Source organism: Saccostrea cucullata, unplaced genomic scaffold, assembly GCF_032062105.1.
Source record: "Saccostrea cucullata isolate Sc308-1 unplaced genomic scaffold, CSIRO_AGI_Scuc_v1 ctg816, whole genome shotgun sequence".
Taxonomy (NCBI): Eukaryota; Metazoa; Mollusca; class Bivalvia; order Ostreida; family Ostreidae; genus Saccostrea; species Saccostrea cuccullata.
The window spans coordinates 255,557-261,573 of record NW_026927602.1 but is presented as its reverse complement, the minus strand read 5'-3'; the positions used below and the strand labels follow the sequence as shown (position 1 = coordinate 261,573).

Below are 6,017 nucleotides of genomic sequence, written 5' to 3'. Positions count from 1 at the left end.
TTTTGTCTGTGATATTCTTGTTCATTATTTATAGAAATTTTTAGACAGATTTATTTTACAATCTTTATGATTTATATGCAATTTACTATTTTCTTTGTGTGTAAGAATTTTTTTTTTGTTGAAATTTTTTCACTTATCATCAACAGTTTCAATTTTGCAATATGTATTTCTTTAAAATTTAAAAGAAGTAACTTCTGCATGAGGTAATGTATCTTATTCAGATGTTGCATTTTCTTCTTGTCGATTGCAATATTCATTAAATTCTTTTTAATAAAATGAGGAATAATTTTCTATTTTTAAGTAACACAAATATATGATTAAACTGCAATTTTCATTGTCTTTTTTCATTCCTTCGTTTTAAAATTTGAATAAAAATCAACACCCCTATTGTTATGCCATTACCTGTGGCAGCTTCTTTATTGATGATGAGACATACTAACAACAGTTACTATGTAGTCGAATTCATTAATTCATGAGATATGGTATGAAATTCGTCACTAAAAACCACCTTAATAAGTTTTTATTTCCAAAAAGCTTATCATATGGTAATGTACAGAAATCTGCCTTTAATGATGCTTATTATAAACCTAGTAATATCAACTTTTGTGTCAGGAACTTGCTCTTCTTTTTAATGATTTTTTCTTACTTGAAAATTTTTTGGAATAAATTTTGCTTCCTCGAAACATTTAATTCAGATCATCAATGAAGGAGCACTATCAGTGTCCATCGCATTTCTAAATTCAAGTTTGAAGATCTTAAATCTCTGTTGAGGAGATTAATTTATTTTAATTCAAAAAATTTAATTTTCAAACAATTATTTTATTTAACATATGATTAACACAACTTCTTTTATATCATGTATCACAACACGTTTAAGTTTCTCCCTGGTTAATATTTTGTGGAAGCGTTAGAATAACTATTTGGTTGGACATTTACTAGACCCTGTAACATATCAAGGCTTTTCTTACAAAGGTTTAAAATCCGGTATAAGTTCAGCAAATTAAACCTACATATACTTTCATTAACTGAATTGGATAACGAATTTATGACTAAAAGCAAGAATATCCTCCAAGAAAAAGTCCTGTTAGTGCAAGATGGATAACTAGATGTCGGGTTCTATTCAAAAAGAGTTGTAACAATGATCCTTGCAAATAAATCCTATGTTACACGCTTTTTTATCTTGAACCAAAACATATTTTTCTGTTATTTTGTAATCCTTTTATCAAATAAAAACATACAAAATATCTGCAGAATTCTAGATTTATTCGTAAAACTATTATAATACGGAAGAACAAGTTTGGCGTTTGGAGAATTTATAAAACAAATTCTTTTCGCATATAAGATACACTCAAGCAGAGAGAGAGAGAGAGAGAGAGAATGATGTAACATTGATTTTATTACATTGTTTCCTATATTAGTTACATGCTCAGTGATACATTGTAAAACACAAAGTGTAACTTAGTAAAATACATATGTTAATTTTAGATATTTTATGATATTTTTTTCATATTAAAGATATCAATCTACATGTATTTTGAATCTTTGGTCTAGGAGCCCACCAAGATTCTAAAACTGTTAATTTCGATACTGTGCTAATTCCCAAAATATTTAAGATTTACATTGATGAATAACTTCATGGATTACTCATAGAAAGGAACGTGATTCCTTTTTACCTAGACGTATTTGTATCTTGCCCTGAAGCCCTTTGCTACGTTATTGGAGTTTGTCCTAAATAGGACCAACATAACGCGTCCATCGGAAGTCATAATGTCTGTAGGCCTGGTGCCACAGCAGAACCTGTAAAAAAGAGAATATTTGACGGTAGATATTGTCCTTCTGCAGATATTGTCGTCGACAAAAATATGTACTTACCCTCGCTGCACATATTGTCGTCCATCGGTCAGCGACACATAGCCATCGCTGACTACTCAAAAATTAATTCCTTACATTTTGAAATATTTATTCTTCGGTATTGATTTTAAGAGATGTTTATTCATGCCTTCAATTTTACTGCTTGTTTTTAAAGTATTCTTATATTTACCAAACATGGTCTAGTGGCAACACTACAACTTTCAAACATGATTATAAATTTTCCTGAACAATCAAAATATATTTGATTTCCTATGTTAAAAAGTGTGCACAGTCACATCTAACAAAGTTAGCTTTTTAAACAGTTAATCGCATACTTTTCAACTTGCTACATTAATATGTAGATAATTTTATCTGAAAATTACAGTTAGCAGGTATGTAAAATATATATTTTTAAGATCATTCTTCATCTGAAAGCAAAGGTAGGACATGCATGTTATAATCCACCTTAAAATATTTGCGAGAAAAGAAAATGGACTCTGTACATTTTAGAAAATTATTTTTCATTTATTTACCCAAACATTAAATTTGTATACATATTATTTTTTTAGCAAATCGTTTCAAGTAAGAATCTGGTATGATTATGAATTATTTTACTCTTATTGCCCTGAGATACTGCAATGATTTTCCTAACCCGAAATTACAATGTTCCCTAAGCTCGAAATAAAAAGATAAACATGGCAATACGAGTGCTGTTAAATCATCTTCTAACTAATTGAAGGATTGAGCATTAAAATTGTCAACATTTTCTTACCTTGGACCTGTGGCAGAGAGACTTTTGAATCGAACTTCTACAAAATCCAAACACCTCGTGTTGCAAGTGATACCAAACATGCTGAACTTTCTAGTGGTGCCTATATATATTACTCAGGTTTGTGAAGATCAAAATATCAATTTTGGTGTTTGTCAAATGTAATTTTTTTCCCATGAACAAATTTGTAAGGACTGTTTTTAAATTCACGAACACATACATGCAAGTACATAGAAATGCAAGTAAGCAACAGAATTACACTTATCCGTGAAGTTTACATTCAAATGTATCTTGAATAGAATTAGATGAAAACTCAATAAAAGTGAAAAAGTGTATAAAAAGAACAGTGATCCATCTAGAAAATCCTTTAAATACAATTATCTATGACAAGGCATAAAACACAAACCTGTAGAATTTCCAAAGATAATATATAGTCATTAAGCAAACTGTGTGGGATTCAAATGAGAAAAATCTCTATGATGGACGACTTTTTGAGATTAATAATACCTTAATCTTCCAGGTACATTCCGAAGCTGTTGTATACTGTCCAGGACTAGAATACCCTGGTGATCTGATGTATCTGTAGTTTGCTTTGGCAAATTTGTACTTTCTTCCACATCCAGAAGTTGCTAAATAAAAAAAAGTTCAAAACAGGAACCTTGATAGCTTTTATATTTGAGTGAAATGAAAACTTAAGACAAATAAATGTATTTGGTTAAATGTGTTTGATATTCAATCAAAATTCAATTGTTCTTCTTCTAATTGCCTTTTTGCTAATATGTGTCGAAACATGGGGTGCAATGTTTTATCTGTTTACGGTACATGTATCTGTATATTTTTCTTAAAATAAGTTAACTGTAACAATTACAATAAATTTTGACCTTCACGATCATTTTACCTGGGCCCTTTGGAAACTGACAATGCCGCCCAATCCAACCATCCGGGCATTTACATCGTCCGCAGCGTTTAGGATTCCTATACCCGCCATTTTAACATCTGCTCCATGTTAATCCTGCTGAGCATTTGCCTTTCATAAAACATGAAGCAAAATTATCATGTGAATTACAAAACAAAATAAGCCAGTTTTATGCAATCAAAATAGAGGTCTTAAGCATTTTCTCGAACTAAAAATGTGTCAACTCTAAACTTAACTCGTTTTTAGCTTTGTGTAAACGATTTTTTGACCCTGACCCCGATGAATCTTTTCAACAATCATATTGAAATTTTCTGAAAAAAATTCCCGTATATATACCGTGTACCGACCAAATTCTTTTACTCCGAATTCGGTCAGTGCAAAAAACTCTATTTAAAAGACAGTTGTATGATAAAAAATAATCTAAATTTCTGTGTTTTCTGTAAAATCTTATCATACCATCCTCCATGTTACATGTAATCACACAGTGTATATCAAATTCAAAGAAAGTAATTAAAACCTGTCGTTCTCACTCTGACAATAATGGTAGTTCATAGCTTTGATGTCATAGAATGATAATGCAATCCTTTGACCCATTGTCCTTTCATAGTTGTTTTGCTTGGCAATTATTGTTTTCAGCCCTGATGATTTTGCGAAAGCCTATTAAATTTTCAACCAAAAATCCGTTTTAATAAAGAAAAAAAAATTGAAACATGGAAACTTCATATAAAAAAAAATCTGAAACTGAGCTTTAATTAAAATGTACTTACAGTATCGGGATAGTGCATTACGGATCCGTAGTCGAAACGGGTTTCGTATGTTAGACTACTAGATTTGATCAAGAAATTGTGTTCATATCCGCTTCTAATATTACTGGTTTGCACGGTGACGTAATCGTTTCTGTCTGGTCTGCTTTGTTCGTGCCACATACCCAAAGCATGTCCGATTTCATGAAGGACGATTCCTAGCTAAAGTGAACATTTCTGTTTAATTTTGCATGAAAGATGTTTAACGTATCTTATTTTTTTTTAATTCCATAAAAAGAATACTAGTTTTGTCTTAAATTTACATATAATTTGAATATGATGAACAAATAGCATTTTAGGTACTTTATACTACACTCAAACAAAGTGATAAAAATTTAAAAATTTAAATACTCACATATTTACAACCATTTTGGAGGTTAATGTCATTAATAGCAGAGTTCCCTTTACCAACATAAGACCAGCACCTGTTAAAATAAAATAAAAATCAATTTCATATCTTAATGAGTAACTTTAGCAAGATCAGACGTTGATGGTTTTATCTTACTACATCAACAGATAATTATACATACATGCGTCGGAAATAAAACAAGATATGGAAAATGCTACATTATTTTTTAATTAAATGAGCTATTATCTTTTCAAGTACATATGCAATATTGCCCGCAGAATGGTTTGAGCGTCTGCTCTAGATATGCAGAGAAAGGAGTTGTTTCTTTACGTCACAGGTTCGAATCCACTACGGGACATGGAGACCGATTCTTCGGAGATGGCATAAAGCAAGGTCCCTTGTCACAACAGCTCTTGATATGAAAAAGAACCCCCATTGCTAAATGAACCTTACTCCCTTGTATAGGTATTTTTCAGCCTTCCATCAACAAGTGGTGGTCCATATGAATAAATAATTCTCGAGAGGAACGTTAAACAACATACAAACAAACATGTGCAATATAGCGAATCCAAGCTTTAATGAATATGAACGTTACCCAGATTCATTTTCCTTAAAGTTAATAGCTGGTGCAGTTATTGTTGTTGCCTCCGTAAATGTTATACAAGTCTGTTGCTGCCAGATAGAAACTGCTTGCCTAACCAATGCAACTACAAAATGGAAAAAAAGCATTTGTCATCTGTCTTCTTATTTATTCAGTCGAATCAAAATGGATTTATTTCTTCTTTCTTCATAAGATTAGTAATGATGGTCACGAACGATTATAAACAGGCATTTAAAGAGATTTCTAATTTTAGCCGACAACGCATTTATTATTATTCAGAATATCAAATACAAATGAAACAAATACTACTCTAATGAAAAAAAATGAAATTATCTTTTTTATAAATTTACAACTATTTATCATTACAATTAAAAATGTTTATTTGAACATCTTACCGTGTGCAGCAGAAGCTAGCTGAATACGGTATTTTATTGGAAAAGTCCACTTTGGACAATCATGTACATGTACCTTCCGCTTATCAAAAGGCTCAGGTATCTGAAATATGTTGATAAAAGGAAATATATATATAATAGTCTTTAAGATTTAGAGAAAATAAACTTCTTTTAAGTCGCCGAGTTTACAAAGAAATTGAAATTACTATTTAAATTGTAAAAATAAATACACGTAAAGTAAAAGTTGATAACCCTTTATGCTGGATACAAATTTTTAATTTATTTTTTTTCCCTACATATATTGAATATAAAATGCAAAGACTTATTATGAATTAT

The 6,017-nt window shown here is 30.5% G+C and overlaps 1 long non-coding RNA gene across 1 annotated transcript; it reads right to left on the bottom strand.

Annotated features, from left to right (window-relative positions):
* Positions 1-4,710: 4,710 nt before the first annotated feature.
* Positions 4,711-5,747, bottom strand: LOC134274930 (uncharacterized). The gene is made up of 3 exons (XR_009993735.1): positions 5,685-5,747; positions 5,284-5,395; positions 4,711-4,764 (listed from the first exon to the last, which is right to left on the bottom strand). It is a non-coding gene; the product is annotated as an uncharacterized LOC134274930 (long non-coding RNA).
* Positions 5,748-6,017: the final 270 nt, after the last annotated feature.